The sequence below is a fragment of the Cervus canadensis genome, chromosome 21 (assembly GCF_019320065.1).
Source record: "Cervus canadensis isolate Bull #8, Minnesota chromosome 21, ASM1932006v1, whole genome shotgun sequence".
Lineage (NCBI taxonomy): Eukaryota > Metazoa > Chordata > Mammalia > Artiodactyla > Cervidae > Cervus > Cervus canadensis.
In genome coordinates, this window is record NC_057406.1 from 32,314,784 (window position 1) to 32,333,105 (window position 18,322).

Consider the following 18,322-nt stretch of genomic DNA (forward strand, 5'->3'; position numbering starts at 1 on the left):
AGGCAAGATTTTAAGAGATCCTCTGCTAAATGCTACCTAAGTAATTGCCATCAATGGGTCTCATATTTTCCATTTTTGTGTGAATAACTATCACTAAACAGAAAAGAACACCTCTACCCACAATCATGCAAATAACACCATATGTTAAACAGATTGCAAACTCTATGGGGCAGGGATTGCATTTTTCTTGATTATTTTTACCTGTACCACACAGGCAGAAGGACTATCTGAAATAGTAGGTGTGCAACTAATGTTTGTTGAATAGTTAAAGGGATGAGTTAAATTGACCCTTGAACAATACATACTTGAGCTGCTTGGGTCGACTGATACGCATACATTTTTCCAATAAATACTATAGTACAATATGATCCACAGTTGGTTGAAACCAAAGATATGAAAAAGTAGATACAGATAGTTGACTATGGAATCTGAGACTCTGCAGCTTTTGGTATTATGGTAGCTCCTGGACCCAATCCCTTGGGAATACTGAGGGATGACTGCATATTCTTTCTTTAAAGATCAGAAAATTTTTTATAACTTCTGCCATCTACACCAATATTCCATAAGTATCTCTTTCAGAAAATTATCTGAGAAAAATCTCTAAGCTCTGGTATAAGCCCATTTTCCTTCTGTTTTCATTCCCATATAAACTGAAACTGCTCTTTCTTATATTAGATATTTGTTATTATTAAGTCATTATCACTATTTTTTTTCCCAGGCCATTTAGATCTAATTTATTTAACCTTTCCAAATCTATTAGTATTCTGTTTTCTCTGCTGCAACCAGATTGGCTACAGCATTCTCCTACAGGTTTTAAATTTGTACAAAGGAGTTTCTGTTTCAGATACCCAAGTTGTATATTCTTATTTATGTTGTACTGCTACACACTCTTTTAAAATCAAGTTTTGGAAAACTTGGCAGACTTGGTTTTCTGCTGCCCAGTTTGTGCTTTTCTCATAGTCTAGCATTCAAACATTTCTTGTTCACTTTCCCTTGTACAAACACTGCCATACAACTTTCTTTTCTTTTTTTTAACCGTACTTCTCCAATTTACTTAAATCATTCTGCATTCTATTTCAGTCCATGGAGTTCTGACCACCTCATTTCATCCATTTTTATGCTTTTACTGTCAGATAAAAATTAATGTATTTCCCATCATGTCACTCAGGTTATAAGTACTCATCCTGAGGCCCGTTCAGTTCAGTTCAGTTCACTTGCTCAGTCATGTCTGACTCTTTGCGACCCCATGGACTACAGTATGCCAGGCTTCCCTGTCACCAACTCCTGGAGCTTGCTCAAACTCATGTCCATCGAGTTGGTGATGCCATCCAACCATCTCATTCTCTGTCACCTGCTTCTCTTTCTGTCTTCAATCTTTCCCAGCATCAGGGTCTTTTCCAGTGAGTCAGTTCTTTGCATCAGGTGGCCAAAGTATTGGAGTTTCAGCTTCAGCATCAGTCCTTCCAATGAACACCCAGGACTGATTTCCTTTATGATGGGCTGGGTGGATCTCCTTGCAGTCCAAGGGACTCTCAAGAGTCTTCTCCAACACCACAGTTCAAAAGCATCAATTCTTCGATACTCAGCTTTCTTTATGGTCCAAGTCTCACATCCATACATGACTACTGGAGAAACCACAGCTTTGACTAGATGGACCTCTGCTGGCAAAGTAAAACTTGCCTGTTACTCTAGGTATCTCTTGACTTCCTACTTTTGCATTGAAGATACAATGCAAATAAAGATATCCTTTAAGATACATCAAACATATCACCTCATATGCTGTTTGAGCTTTGTTACAAGAAGATGAGGAGAGTAAGGAAAGGTAATATGCATTGCTAAAGAGAGACACAGAGAAAAACATGAGATGAAAATGAGGAATAAAGGATAAAGTATGTCCTAGAGACAGGAAAATAACCTCTTTTACTGAGAGATATATTCCATTAAAAAAGATACACTTAAGGTACAATGTTGGGTTTCCCAGGTACACACTGGTAAAGAATCTGCCTGCAAATGCAGGAGATGCAAGAGATGTGGGTTTGATCCCTTGTTGTGATGATTCCCTGGAGTAGGAAATGGCAACCCACTCTAGTATTCTTGCCTGAACATGGAGAGAGGAGCCTGGTGGGCTACAGTCAAAAGGGGTTGTAAAGAGTTGGACATTACTGAACACACACACAAGATACAATGTTAAAACCGAAGTTGTCTAAAGGAAATACTTTTTGATATTCATATATATGCATACAATTTTGCTTTGGACCTCAAACAACATAGATAAAACTGAACTTAGTCACTTTCCTTACTGAATCTGCTTCTAACTCATGTGATCACTATCTCAAATTGGGTCACTTTGTCAATTTCTTTCACTGACTGATTTCTACTTATCTTTGGCTATTCAACTCGGGCTTTACTTCCTCTAGGAAGTGAAACATAAACTCCTTTGTACACTTTCTTGGCCCCTGATCTTAGTTCATGTCCCTGCACCTTTCTGGTTTGGGGGAGGAAGCCTATCTGCACTATTTCATTCATCAGACTGAATTATAATTTTATACTGCAGAATACAAAGTAAGTTCATCTTTGGCTAACATATTTGCCAGAACAGGACTTAATGGACAGTCAAGTTCTATCCCTCAGTTTTTCAGGTGATACATTAAAATCAATACTCCTTTGTTTACTCAGTTGTACATTCAATGATTTTGTTGCCTCATATGCCAGACAATGATATCACATAAAAGATGGCCCAATAAATTGCCTAATTGGTACATATCTATTGAGGATTTCCTCATTTATTTATTCTGTCATGCAGACTCAGTCCTCAGTGATGTCTGACACTTTGTGATCTCACAGACTGTATTCCTCTGTTTGAACCCTGGGTCAGGAAGATGCTCTAGAGAAGGAAATGGCAAAGCACTCCTGTAATACTTGCCTGGAAAATTCCATGGACAAAAGAGCCTGGCGGGCTATGGTGCATAGGGTCACAAAAGAGTAGGACATGAATTAGCAACTAAACAACAAAGATTTCCAATTATAGTTTATTTAGTAGCTTGGCTCATCTCTTTTTCCTCTAATCATAGGCCTTAAACTTGGTTTCCAGTCAGCCAACAGGTGAGCCTAAATTGTGATCCTCTTCATCTTAAAACTGCTTGCTAGTTCTCTCTACCCTTGAGTACAAAGCTCTAATTCCTCAACCTGTAGAGTGGCTTGGCCTATCTCCCACCTACTTTATCTCCTGCCAGGGATGTGTACATGATCAGTCATGTCTGTCTCTGCAACCCCATGGACTGTAGCCCACCAGGCTCCTCTGTCCAGGGATTCTCCTGTCCAGGGAATCTCTCTGTCCAGGATTCTCCAGGCAAAAATACTGGAGTGAATTGCCATGCCCTCCTCCAGGGGATCTTTCTGACTCGGGGATTGAACCAGTGTCTCTTACACCTCCTGCACTGGCAGGCAGGTTCTTTACCACTATTGCCACCTGTGAAGCCCACGACTTAGTATATATATCCAGTTGTTTTGAATTCCAGCCATGTATTGAGGAGAGTTTTGGTTGCTCCACAATCTTTTCTACCTGTAGTACTGTCAGTCATTTTAATTTTAGCCACCTGTGTGTGTGTACAGGTTTCTGACTGTAATTTTAATTTGCATCTCGATAATGATTAATAATGTACATATTTTTATATGTTTAATTGCCATCCTTTTATCTTCTTTGGGTAAGAATCTTTCAATTATTTGGTCTCCTTTACTGAATTACTTCTCTTGTTACTGTTTTATCTAAAGATAGCTTGTTGTATTCTGAGTGCATGTCCTCTCAGATGTGTTTTGCAAATCTATCAGTCTGTGGCTTGCTTTATCATTACTTTTATAGTGTTAAAAAATCAACAGCAGGTTTTAGCATTGGTGAAGCCCAATTTATTATCTTTTTGTTTTTTATAGGGGGTTGCTATTTAATAATCTTTACTTAACCCAAGGTAACTAATTCTATGTTTTCTAGATAGTGTATGGATTTATCACTTATGTTTGTAGATCCATTTTGAGTTAATTTTTGCATATGGTATGAGAAAATAGTTGATATCCACTTGCCCGCATACAGATATACAATTATCCATGTATCATTTGTTAAAAAGGTTATTTTTTTTTCCTATTGAATTAGCTGGGTACTTTGATCAAAAATTGTGAAGATACATTCATGTATCTTCTTTGATTCAAGTTGCTCAAGTTGTCAACTTTGATTCAAGTTGTGCCCAAGTCTTTGCAACCCCATGAACTGTAGCCCATCAAGCTCCTCTGTCCATGGGATTTTTCAGGCAAGAATACTGGAGGGGGTTGCCATTTCCTTCTCAAACTTATTTGACTCATAAGTTATTTAGAAGTCTGTTATCTATACAGTTTTCAAATAACTTGGAATTTCATAGATATTATTTGCTTACTGATTTCTAATTTAATTCCATTGTGATCAGAGAACATTCAAATTATTTCAATCCTTTACATTTATTGAGACTTAATATGATATGCTTGTTAAAATTTCTATCTGGACTTTAAAAAAAATTGCTCTTGTTGAGTGGAGTGTTGTGTAAATATAAGTTAGGTCAGATTGGTAAATAGTGTTTTTGTTCAATTATTGACAGGGAGAGAGTTACTGAAATATTCAAATAAAATTTTTTATTTGCATTCTTTTTTCCTTTAAATATGAACATTTCATTTCACAGACTGTGAAGCTCTGTTTTTAAGTGCACAACACATTTAGGATTTTTATGTCTTTTCAATGAATTAACCAGTTTATCATTATGAAAGGAATTTCAATATTCCTAATATCTTTGCTCTGAATCTACTTTATACATAGACATTCTGTTCTTTTTTATATTAGCATTATTGCTATATCTTTTCCTTTTTGTGTTAACCAGACTATTCTTTACATTTAAAGAAATTTCCTGTAGACAATACGTAAGTGGGTCTTACTTTTATTTTCAAGACAAACAATACAGCAAACTCTGATCTTAGTTTGCTTAGATCATTTATACTTACTGTGATTAATGAAGTGATTGAGACTAAATCTACAATCTTATTGTTTTCTATTTATCTCATTTGTTCTTTGTTCCCTTTTTATTTCTCCTTCCCTTCTTTTGGATTATTTTTTATGATTCTATTTTATCTCTGTTACTGCCTTATCAAGTATTACTTTTTATTTGGTTTTGTTTTAGTGGTTGCTCCACGATTTAACTTCCCTCATAGCTCAGTTGGTAAAGAATCTGCCTGCAATGCAGGAGACCCTGGTTCGATTCCCAAGTTGAGAAGATCTACTAGAGAAGCGATAGGCTACCCACTCCAGTATTGGGCTTCCTTGTGGCTCACCTGTAAAGAATCTGCCTGCAATGTGGGAGACCTGAGTTCAATCCCTGGGTGGGGAAGATCCCCTGGAGAAGGGAAAGGCTAGCCACTCCAGAATTTTGGCCAGGAGAACTCCATGGAATGGTCGCAAAGAGTCAGACATGACTGAGCAACTTTCACTTTTAAAATTTATAATACTCTATTTCAAATAACGTTATACCACATCATGTATAGCATAAGAAGAACCTGTCAAGAATTTACTTCCTCTGTATAGAATGTAATCTTTATGTCTGCCTGCTCTTTTGAGGCTTCCTTTTCATCACTGCTTTTTGGCAATTTGATCCTGTTAATTTGTTTGGCGCTCACTGGTTCTTTGACATATGGGTTTATAAATTTTGAAATAGATTTTGAAACTTTTGGTAATTACTTTTTCAAATACTTTATGCTTCCACTGATTTCATGTCTCAGCTCATTGGTACTGTATTTTTAATGTTTTTTTTTCCTTCTGTTTTATTTCTGAATAGTTTCTATTGCTATCTTTAAGTGCCCTAATTTTATCTTCTGCAGTTTCTAATCCCATTCAGCCTATCTTTGTCTCAGTTATTGTACTCTTCATCTCCAAAAGTACAATCTCAAACTCTTTTATATCTTTCACTCATTTTCTCATCATGCTCTTGAACATATGGAGTATATCTGTAATAGCTGTTTCAACATCTTTGTCTACTAATTCTAACATCTGTGCCACTTGAGTTTGTTTTTTATTGATTGACTTTGCTCCTGATTTCATGTTATATCTTGTTGCTTCTTTACATGCATGCTAAATTTGAATTAGATGACAAATGATTTGAATGTTTCCTTTTTTGGTGATCTCATTAAATATTTTGGGGGGTTTATTCTGGGATTTATTGTTGCTGTTGTTGTTTAGTTGCTCAGTGGTGTCTGATTCTTTTGCAACCCATGGACTGGAGCCCTCCAGGCTCTTCTGTTCATGGGATTTCCCAGGAGAAATACTGGAGTGGGTTGCCATTTACTTCTCCTGGGGATCTTCCAGACTCAGGGATCAAACTTGTGTCTCCTACACTAGTAGGTGGATACTTTACTGCTGAGTCATCTAGGAAGCCGAATCCTGGGATGCACTTTACTAACTTTGAAACAATTTGATCCTTTCAAGTTTTACTTTCCTTTCAAGTTTTACTTTAAATCTTCTTTAGGTCAAGGTTAGAAGAGCCTAAGCTTGCCCAAAACTCAACATTCAGAAAACTAAGATCATGGCATCTGGTCCCATCACTTCATGGTAAATAGATGGGGAAACAGTGGAAACAGTGATAGACTTTATTTTTGGGGGCTCCAAAATCACTGCAGATGGTGACTGCAGCCATGAAATTAAAAGATGCTTGCTCCTTGGAAGAAAAGTTATGTCCGACCTAGATAGCTTATTAAAAAGCAGAGACTTTACTTCTCCAACAAATGTCTGTCTAGTCAAAGCTATGGTTTTTCCAGTAGTCATGTCTGGATGTAAGAGTTAGACTATAAAGAAAGATGAGAGCCAAAGAATTGATGCTTTTGAACTGTGGTGTCAGAGAAGAGTCTTGAGAGTCCCTTGGACTGCAAGGAGATCAAACCAGTCCATCCTAAAGGAAATCAGTCCTGAATATTCATTGGAAGGACTGATGTTGAAGCTGAAACTCCAGTGGTTTGGCCACCTCATGTGAAGAACCGCCTCACTGGAAAATACCCTGATGCTGGGAAAGACTGAAGGTGGGAGGAGAAGGGGACAACAGCAGATGAGATGGTTGGGTGGCATCACTGACTCAATGAAGATGAGTTTGAGTAAACTCCGTGAGTTGGTGATGGACAGGGAGGCCTGGCATGCTGCGGTTCATGGGGTTGCAAAGAGTTGGACTTCAAGGCTAGCAGCTGGCATTAGCCAACAGTTCAGTTGCTCAGTCGTGTCCAACTCTTTGGGATTGCAAAGACTCGGACATGACTGAACGACTAAACTGAACTAAGGTAATATCCTTCTTGAAAGCTACACCTAATGCTGCATGTGTTAAGATTTTCTTCATTCTGGCATGTAAAAACACAAAATACATTAGCTACATGTGACAACTGAGGATCACCTTTTCTGCTTGATCTTTTTCAAAGGTTCCTTCAGTAGTTTATGTACATTAGAACATCACTATTCAGTAAAGACTTGACAGAAAAACACTCTGAAGATTTAAAGACAGTGAGAGTCAGTTGGTATGTTTTATTTTCTCTCCTATGCAAAACTATCCTCCCTAGTGCTCGGTTGGGCACATCTATCTATTTACTTGCCTTGGTATTCTGAAAGCCTGCTTTCTAGCTCTTCAATTCAGAAAGATTGTCAAGCTCTGCCTGCATGCCCTCTCTCTCCAGGCAGAAAGCTGAGACACTCAAGGGGCTCTCCTCATTCACCACCTTTCTCTCAAGAAACACTGAGATGTCACTGTGCAATGTCTGGATACTTTCATTTCATAGACTTTGTCTGGTTTTCTTGATGTGAGGAGAGATGATTAATCTGGTCCCTGCAAGGAAAAGCCAGAAGCTTTCCATTTACTTAATTTTTAATTTTGATTTTCATAGCTTTCATTTCTATTACAATTTTTCAAATATCTCTGTTGATTTCTGACCATTTTTGATGCTTCTTCTTTTTTATGATTTCAGTATTTATTTACCTAAGCATTTCATGATATTTATTTTATATTGTCTATATGATGTTTCCAATATCTGAAGTCTTTGGGGTGGGAGGGCTAAATACTTCAGTATTACTGTTGACTCTAATTCTTTCTGAATTGCTGCTTTGTGTGTTCTGCAATTTTTAATCTGAGTATATGTTTCTTTAGTTTGAACTAAATTAGATTTTAGAGATATCTCCTCCAGTAATTGTTTTCTCTTTGAGTGTTAGGTTTTCAAGGGCATAGCTGAACAAGGCCCTGTGGTAGAGTTTATTTTTAAAATAGCTGATGCCCTATTTTACAGGATTCCTGCAGGATAATTTTACTTCTCACACCACTGAAACCGGGATTGGCCATCGGACTTGCTCTGGCCTATACAACACTAGGGGCTTCCCAGGTGGTGCTAGTGGTAAAGAAACTGCCTGCCAGTGCAGGAGACGTAAAAGACATGGATTCAATCTCTGGGTCGGGATAATCTCCTGGAGGAGGGCATGGTAACCCACTCTAGTATTTTTGCCTGGAGAATCCCATGGACAGAGGAACCTGGCAGGCTATGGCCTGTAAAGTCACAAAGAGTCAGACACAACTGAAGTGACTTAGGACACACACACACATACAAGATGGGTGCAACTCAGCAAAACTTTAAGAGCTCTTGCATTTTACCGCTTTAACCTTTCCTCTCTGTTACTAGACTATCATTGTTCCAAACCAGAGATGCTCCTTATGTCTTGATGCTGAATTGAAGGGAATATGGAGCAAAGCCGAGGCTGACACACAATGGACAGAATCATGAGTGACACTTCTATCTCTCAAGTTTCATGCCTCTTTTTTTTTTTTTTGGTTATGATAGTGAAAGTTCACCTAAGTTTTATGAGGGAGTCACATGTTAAGTTGCACCACCTCATGGGTGATCCAAAGCTTCCTTTCTGACCCTAATGTCGGTATTGGTATCTGGTTCCAGAGGAAGCCCAGTTGTTGTGACAGTTTTTGAGAGAAGTCTCCTATGTTCTGAAGTCACCATAAATATTTTTTTCTTATATCAATTTCCCGAGATTTTTCCTGTACTTCCTCTAAGTACAGAGATACATTAAAAAGTATTTTTACCCAGAAATGGGTTCTTTTGCCTTTGAGCACTTGTTTCTTCAAAGAGCTACAGGCAAAAGTCCCATAATTTGGGTTGAGTAGGTGGAGGGGAGCCGCAGTTGAGCATATTCTCCTGGTCATAAAGGATTCAAAAACACTCTTCCTTTTGATAGTGGCAACTGTAATTTTAAATGTCAAAACATGGAAGAGAGGGTAAAAAAAATCTTGCTCTTTTCTAAAGTAGAGAATGGGTTAATGATAAACATGTAGAGAAGAATCAAGATGACAAAAAATCAAATATGTCAAGCTAATAAAAAAGCATGAAACTAGATTACCTAGAAGATAGCCCAAACGAGGCCTTCCCGAGTCACCTACGGCTACTTACGTATCATTAAATGTTTTTATTAGTTGATAGCTAATAAAAATTTCAAAACCTCAAAACCCTCAGGTAGAAACATAACATATATCCCAGTCTTAAAATTTATGGAGAATTTAATTGTTTAAAAATCAAAATACACTATTTTCAATAAGTTATTTCATTATTTTATCTGTAATTTTATTCTGTACAAATATATCTTTAAATTAAGTGAAGGTGGTCTATTTAGACCTTTCAGTTAAAGTTCTAAACCCTGCAAGTATATTTTTAATCATTTTGATCAAACTTTCCAACCACTCTGAAAAGAAACTGTAGTATTTCTCAGTGTGTACCCATACACGAATTATAGCAACCACATGCTTTCTATCTCACACAGACCTAGTAAAATTTTAAAAATCACAGAAAATTGCCTTTTAGCTATGACAAAAACAAATTGGAATTTTAGAGTCTCTTGAAAACTTTTTTTTTTAAATAAAAAGCATCCTTCTCCAAAGTTGCAGCTAAATGTGTTATTTTTATTAACATTATTTACACCCTCTCCAAACTCTTTCTCTCTCTCCAAATGAACATAGGATTGCATAACTCACATATTAAACAAGTGACAACAAATGAGTTGTCAGTCTTTATAAACATAACAGTAAATTTAAAAAGTCTTTATTTCCCAACTTGGTTGAGTATTTAGAACTAGCAGTTGTTGATTACTTCAACCATGACTACTTGATTTTCTCATCAGCCAACCATATTATCACATCATTATTTAAAATGTAAGCAAAACATTTAATAGATGTTCTACTCCAGTGAAAACATTTTCAGGTCTCTAGCAAGGGTGGTTGTGTATGGACAAGCAACCCCTTTCCTAACATCCTAGTAATTGGTACTGACTCTCTCCAGTCATTACCACAGCTCATGTGGAGCTCCTGGTAGGAAGAAAAACAATTTTTACATTCTTTTCTATCTCTCTTCTAACTCTGTGTGCTGTCTAATATCCTCTCCCTACCCTCAACACACATTAAATTACACCAGTCCTTAAAAATTCTGGAACTTGGTAGCTGGTATTTCATAGACCAAATGAACACTATCCATGGGTATCCTAGTAGCAAATCACTGAGGAACAATTAAAAAAAAAAAAAAAAATTAAGGAGGAAAAAAAAAAAAAGAAGAAGAAAGATTTGCTTTGTGAAATACAAAGCTGAAACCATAACCTAAGCCTCTTGCCTTTGCCTAATAGACTTGTATCATCTAATTTTCTCTTTTACAAGGTACTAAATAAAATCTGAAGCAGATTTTATTAAGCACCTGTATGTTCAGGACTCCTGTGTGTGGTGCCTATCTTACAATATAAATAATATAAAAGATTAAGGAGACTCACTGTAGCTAAGGTGAAGATCAGAAGGTTGAATATTTTAAAAGTTATCTTTTTAAAATAAAACTTAAGTTCAATGAGAGTTTATGCCTGAGTATATATTCATTTCTAGGTCTCAAAAGATTCCTCCCCAAATTTACCACCTAAAAAGGTCAAATCCACTTCAATTCATACACATCAAAGTTAGGTTATTTAATTGAGTGGTACTAGTTACTAATTATATTTGGATCTGAACCAAATGAAGCTATTTGTTCATTAAAACTAGAAGACCATATTTTACTTTGACTGAAACAACACTTAAATATTAACTCCTGCTGATATCAATGGGAATCCTGAATAGAGTTCAAGGACAGTCTTTGGCCCTGGCAGTAGTCCTAAGTCTCTTGAAATGATAAGAAAAAAACGTGAGAAAGGATGTTACACAAGCAGGAGAATTCCAGATTCTATCATTTAGACATGCATAAATTAATAGCACCAGTAAATTAAACTTATTCTGAAGGAAAATGAACCAGAAAGAGGGTGAGTATGTGTTTGAGTACCTGTGAATGTATATCCATGTATGTATGCTTGTGTGTAACCAAACTGATCAAGTGACCATATAGTTTAAATGTAAAATAATTTGCTCATCTTTTCTAATCTAACAGGAAAGGCCACAGTGAGTGCAAGCTTTGAGAATTTCTCACAGAACCAAAGTCCTTCTTATTATAATTTGTAATTGTCCACGGGTAACTGCACATTCATTTGAATTCCTGAAAGACTGAATCTTGTAAAGAGAACAAGATGGGCCCATATTAAAACTTTTAATGACTTTAGTAAAAAAAGGTGGAACTTTGCAGCCAGCTGGCTCCATACCGAAAGCCAGGCTGCACAGCTTGAACTTAAAGCTATCTTAACATAATGAATAAGTGCCAATAATTAGCATATGTAGTGTGAACAGGTTTGCTGGCACAAGCAAGTGAAAAACTCCAAGGTAAAGTTATTATTAGGGAGTAATTAGCTCTGTGAAGTAAATGAGTGAAACAATAGCTGCCAGCACTGACAATATGGCTAACATCTGACTATGTGGAAGATAACATTGTAAAGTATTGCTCCCTGAGCTAGAATCTGTTAATAACCATATGTTAGTGTAATTAATGCAGAGTCTTTCTGACCTGTTGTCACATAAGAACAATACTTTCTTGGAAACATTCAAACAGGCAGTCCCACACTCTGGGTAAGAAATAATTGTGAAAGTTGCTTACAAACAACTCTTACATCTTTATTTTTTTAAGAAAAGAAATAAGCAGTGAGTTGAAAATGCTGAAGAACAGGATGAGCCGAGGTAAAACTGTTTCCTGTCTGACATCCCAGACACTAAGAATTCAACTACAACAGAACTGGATCCTTCAAGGTGACTGAAATTCAGGATAGATTTAGACATATTAAATTAGGGGATAGGCAAAGTTGTTTTTTGTATGAAATTTTTGAGCTATATACCAAATGCTTCCCTTTAATTTTCACAGGAAACACACACACACACCATGGTATCATTTGAGAAATATTTCAAAAGAATTTTAAGTTTCAATACTATTAAAAATATTTTGCCTCTAAATCTAAGCTCCTCAGGAATTGAGGACTGCATCATGTTCATCTTTTTTTTTTTTTTTTTTAATTTTTTTATTAGTTGGAGGCTAATTACTTCACAGCATTTCAGTGGGTTTTGTCATACATTGATATGAATCAGCCATAGATTTACACTTATTCCCCATCCCGATCCCCCCTCCCATCTCCCTCTCCACCCGATTCCTCTGGGTCTTCCCAGTGCACCAGGCCGGAGCACTTGTCTCATGCATCCCACCTGGGCTGGTGATCTGTGTTTCACCATAGATAGTATACATGCTGTTCTTTTGAAACATCCCACCCTCACCTTCTCCCACAGAGTTCAAAAGTCTGTTCTGTATTTCTGTGTCTCTTTTTCTGTTTTGCATATAGGGTTATCGTTACCATCTTTCTAAATTCCATATATATGTGTTAGTATGCTGTAATGTTCTTTATCTTTCTGGCTTACTTCACTCTGTATAAGGGGCTCCAGTTTCATCCATCTCATTAGGACTGGTTCAAATGAATTCTTTTTGACGGCTGAGTAAAATTCCATGGTGTATATGTACCACAGCTTCCTTATCCATTCATCTGCTGATGAGCATCTAGGTTGCTTCCATGTCCTGGCTATTATAAACAGTGCTGCGATGACATGTTCATCTTTTTATTACCTCTGAGTGTTAACATACTATCTTCAGTAAATACTGATTAGACGTAGAAGATATTTTTGGATTCTCATTGATTCTGGCAACACAACTAAAAATAGACTGGGGAAATGGGAGAAGAAAGTTCATACAGTGTGATTTCTAAGAGACAGTCTTAGATCGTCCTGTAATTGATAGTAATAGATATAGTAGACAGAACTACATGGCTCTTTCCATTAAATAATTATGACCTATCCATCCTTCTCCACTTAATATTTTCCTCTTCTACTTCCTTCACCATGCATCTTCTCCTTTTTAATATTTTGTATCTATATAAAGTTTTGTTATTTTTAACATTATTTCATATTATTTCATAATATATTTCACAAGAATTTTCTACACCAGCAAGTTCATTAATCTTTCTTTCAGTTTCCTAATCTATCAGTGATGATAAGGTTGAGAGCCATATTTTAACTTGAAATTAATACTGAACAAGTTGAAAAATTGTCATCTTCCAATGACAACTGCAATTTTTAGTGCTAAATACACAGAATCAATTGTTCTCCCTTATTTTTGTCAACCATATATCAGTGTTTTCCTAAGAATTTATAAGGCTATTCTCATCAAGTCATGGCCTTGAGGTATTAAAAGTACCAAGATCAGTTGAAGATTATTTTCTACTAGTTTGTATTATTCTACAATAACAATGTGAGGGAAATTTGTAATGCCACCCAGCAAACTTGTTACTACCAGCAAGACATATACTGCAACTTACAGAAAGCTCAGGTCCACATTCCCTGTGATCGTAATGAAATAAAATAATTGATGTTATTACTTATCTCCAGGGTACACATATACATGTGTGTGTATATATATATATATACACACACACACATACATAAAACTTAACATACACACACATAAAACTTCCTGTCAAAGAAGGAATATGAAACCTTTCATAGCGTCTCCTAGTTATACATGGTTGGAAAGTATTATTAATGATTACTAATGATATACAACTCATTATGGAAAGTCAGTTAAGCATATATATGCCTGGTAAATTTTCATTATGAATTTTTTCATCCAATATCATCTCAAAATTAAATATGTATTAAGAGCACAAAAGTCATTCTACTTACTTCTGATTTTTGGCCAAATATAATTTACTTTGAGTATTCTATTCCAACTAACCTATTCTAGCTGAACTTCTCAAATACAGCTTATGAGGTGGAACACTCATAAACTAATCAACAAGCATTTCATAAACTATAAGATAAGGTGAAGTAGTATTCATCAGTTCCTGCAGAAAGTTTGATAACTTTCAAATCTAAGCTGTACCCTATCTTGAGGAGAGAAAAGCTGAGATTTAATGAAAGCTTGTTAGTAACTTTTGCACCCTTTTTAAAGGAGTAGGTTTCTTTAGCAATGTCTAATACTTCACAGACTAAAATGGCCAAGTAAAAGAGCGCTGCACGTTTGAGATCTCACACATTCATCTTCTCACTAAACATCTGTTTAAGGCCTGTGTGATCTACCTGTCAGCACCAGTGATCCATAAAGTGTTTGAACTGCCTGTCACAAACCTCTGAGCTGGTTTGATCAGAGGCTTTGTGCACACTAATCACACCCTTTATCTTTCTAATGTTAGAGGGGAAAACACACACACACACACACACACACACACACACACACACAGAGCAAGGCTGTCTTCTCAACCTGACTGTAATTAATCTTTGTAAGGGGGAACCTGCCTGGCTTGAAAAGCAAAGATCTGATGGGCTGCTGCTCTTTTTGGATAAAGGCCTTATTTTCCTACCAGGCATCTTTATACTTGGGTGGTACCCTTTACAAACCACCTTAACTGTGGCTCAGTGACAGCGAAACAACCTTCAAGATCACCTTATGAATGAACCTGTTGGTAACTTTACGTAAGAAAAGAAACCAATAAAAGGGAGTTCTACAGGAGCTCGTTTAAATGATTCTCTCTTTTTAACTGGATGCAGGAAGAAAGGAGCCCGAATGTGAAGCGGTCCCCTTTTCATGTCCCTTGTAAGCTTCTCTCTCCACTAATAATCCCACTGCTACTTTCCTCCTGCTCAGTTGCACACAAACGTATCAAGAGCTGCAGGAGCTCCCAGAGAGGGAACATTTAACATCTTTTTTTAACTGTTTAAAGTAATGCTTTATGCATCTTGCCTCTTACCACTATTTGCTTTTTATTGCTTTAAGTGAGATTAATGCCACGGTTGAAATAACTTGGAATGGCACTGATATTCAAAACGTAATGGACCATTCCCAAGGGACATAATCCCTGTGTAACAGTTTAAAAACAATTTGGAATATAGTAAACAAAAGGCAGAGAGGGAAAAAAGAACTATATGAGTCAGCCATAATATTAGATAAAAGAGTATAAATTAGGATCACGTGATGATCTTTCCCAATTACTGTCTCTGGTATGAAATGTTAAGTTCAGCATTTATAGACACAATTCAAACTAAAGACCACATGTTATTAGGATGCATGTAAATCCCACAAAGAAGATATTTAGTCAATTGCTGGATAAATTCTACCCAGTTACACAAATTCTTACAGGGGGATTGGGCAGCAAGGACTAAAAATGAAAGCATGTCTAACACCTGGCCCAATTAGGTTTACAACATAACTCCTATTACTAATAAAAAAATCACAAAGTCTACTACAGAGGAATGAAGTATATCGTAATTTATGACAAGCAAAGAAAATTAAACTGTATAGTGACAAATTATTTTGAATATTTTTAGCATTAAAGAAAAATATGTTTATTCAAAATAGGGCTAAACTTTTAAGTTAAGTCACATGAGGTCAGTATACAAAAGTTCAGATAAATAGTATTTTAAAATCTCATTGAATATTATATTTTAAAAATTTCTTGTTGAAAATTCTATAATAAAAATATTAAAACTGGGGGCTTTTGTATTTAATAAAGTATTATACTAGCATTTTTCTGTCAATATAAACTCTTTACTTATGTGGGTGTTATGACAGTTTAGCCCTAATTAATGTGATTATTAATATATTTGAAATTGTTGCAGAATGGGATAGAGGATATACCTATGGCTATATCTACATAATCCACAAATGATATGGTTGTATATCACACTTCACACTACATATTTATGCTGCAAGATCATCTATTTTAAGACATTTTAACTTAGCTCATGGATTCAAAAATTCTCTATGCTGTCCCGGTGGTCAGCAATAGAAATTAGATTTGCTGTATGTGCTATTATAAAATAAGGAATTAAGTATTAACCTGTATAGGGTTATAGGACCAACCAGCTTTAAATCTTCTTCTATTGAACTATTCCCTTTGCCAGCAATTTGAACCTTGTCTTTAGTCCTAATAAAAAAGTCTATTCACTCTCTTAGTATCCACAGCTCATCAATACTTTTATTTTACTTCTGTGCTCAAGCACCGGAAAATTGATGCTTTTGAATTGTGGTGTTGGAGAAGACTCTTCAGAGTCCCTTGGACTGCAAGGAGATCCAACCAGTCCATCATAAAGTCAATCAGTCCTGAATTTTCATTGGAAGGACTGATGCAGAAGCTGAAACTCCAATACTCTGGCCACCTGATGCAAAGAACTGACTCATCTGAAAAGACTCTGATGCTGGGAAAGATTGAGGGCAGGAGGAGAAGGGGATGACAGAGGATGAGATGGTTGGATGGCATCACTGACTCAATGGACATGAGTTTGAGTAAACTCTGCGAGTTGGTGATGGACAGGGAGGCCTGGCGTGCTGCAGCTCATGGGGTTGTAGAAAATCGGACACAACTGAGCGACTGAACTGAACTGAACTTATGCTCATGCTTTAGGTCACTCAAACTTTAGTGAGCACTAGATATCAAGAGTGGCTGAGGACTTCCCTGGTGGTGCAGTGCATAAGACTCTGCCAGCCAATGCAGGGCACATGGGTTGGATCCCTGGTCTGGGAAGATTCCACATGCAACTGAGCAACTAAGCTCATGCACCAGAACTATTGAGCCTGTGCCCAGGAATTCCAACTACTGAGCCGGCATGCTACAGCCACTGAACCCTGTGCAACGAGAGCCTATGGCCTGAAACAAGAGAAGCCACTGCAATGGGAAGACTAGGCTCTGCCACTAGCGAGTAACCCCCACTTGCCGCAACTAGAGAAAGACCACACACAGCAATGAAGACCAAGTGCAACCCAAAATAAAAGTGAGTTAATTAATTAAAAGAAAAGTGGGGCCATGCATAGGACTAAACTTCTAATGACTTCTAAATACCGAAGAAAACTGCAGAATTCTTGTCTGTTCATCTCCTAGTCCTGGCCACCCTGAATAAACTGGTCTATGTTTCAGCAGCGTGAGTCAGAGTAAATGTGCAAGGCTTTAGATTGACTTCAAGGAGAACTCAGTGTCATGAAACTCTGTACCCTGAGGAGGTTAGGGCCTTTTGCATGATGGGCAAGTGTGGAATATCCTGAGAGCAACGGTATGAGCAAATATTTTAACTTTTAAAGTGTCACAATCTGTACAATCATGTAATTTTTTTAGTCTGAATTTTAGCTTGGGACTTTTTATAAGCCTAAATATAAAATAAATAAACATTTATTTATTCATTTTTAGGTTACATTTTTCTTTTAGGGACTTTTGAAAAACATAATTATGCTAATATTTAACAATAGGCACCTACTTCATTGTTCCTAAGCACCTACTTCATTGTTCCTAAGAAATTTACTAAAAATTAATTTGCACATATACAGATTTTAAAAACCAATTTGAAAATGTTGCTGATTGTAAAGACTCAACTTGATTACAGCACCACTGAGTTTTAGAGGTAGATTTTTTTATAATCTATACCAGATTTTTATAGATGGGGAAGTTGAGGACTTTTAATTCTTTTTAATTGACGTCTTTGTCAAGCAATTAATATTCTCATAAGAGAATCAAATATATATTGTAAAAGTACAAGGAAAAATGCTATTGAGATTCTCTTTTCAAAGAGAGAAAATTAAAAATCACTCAAATAAATGCAACACAAGGTACAAAGGAATAAGACAACAAAAGAGGAATAGAATGGTAAATGACACAAGAGTTCAGGAGACTTTTTTTCTAGGGAGTCTGGGGAACTCTTTATGGATAAGATGATGTATGACTTTGGACTTGGTGTTTATGATTGTTCTTGACATGGAGAAAAGGAATAGAGAATGCTATTCCAGGAAAATGAATCCACATGAGTAAAAACATAGAAGCCAG

The 18,322-nt window shown here is 36.5% G+C and overlaps 1 protein-coding gene across 18 annotated transcripts in view; it reads right to left on the reverse strand.

The window, feature by feature from the left end:
- SOX5 (SRY-box transcription factor 5) overlaps nucleotides 1-18,322 on the reverse strand; it is a 1,099,609-nt gene that overhangs the window by 171,585 nt on the left and 909,702 nt on the right. The gene's annotated exons all lie outside the window — the stretch shown is intronic.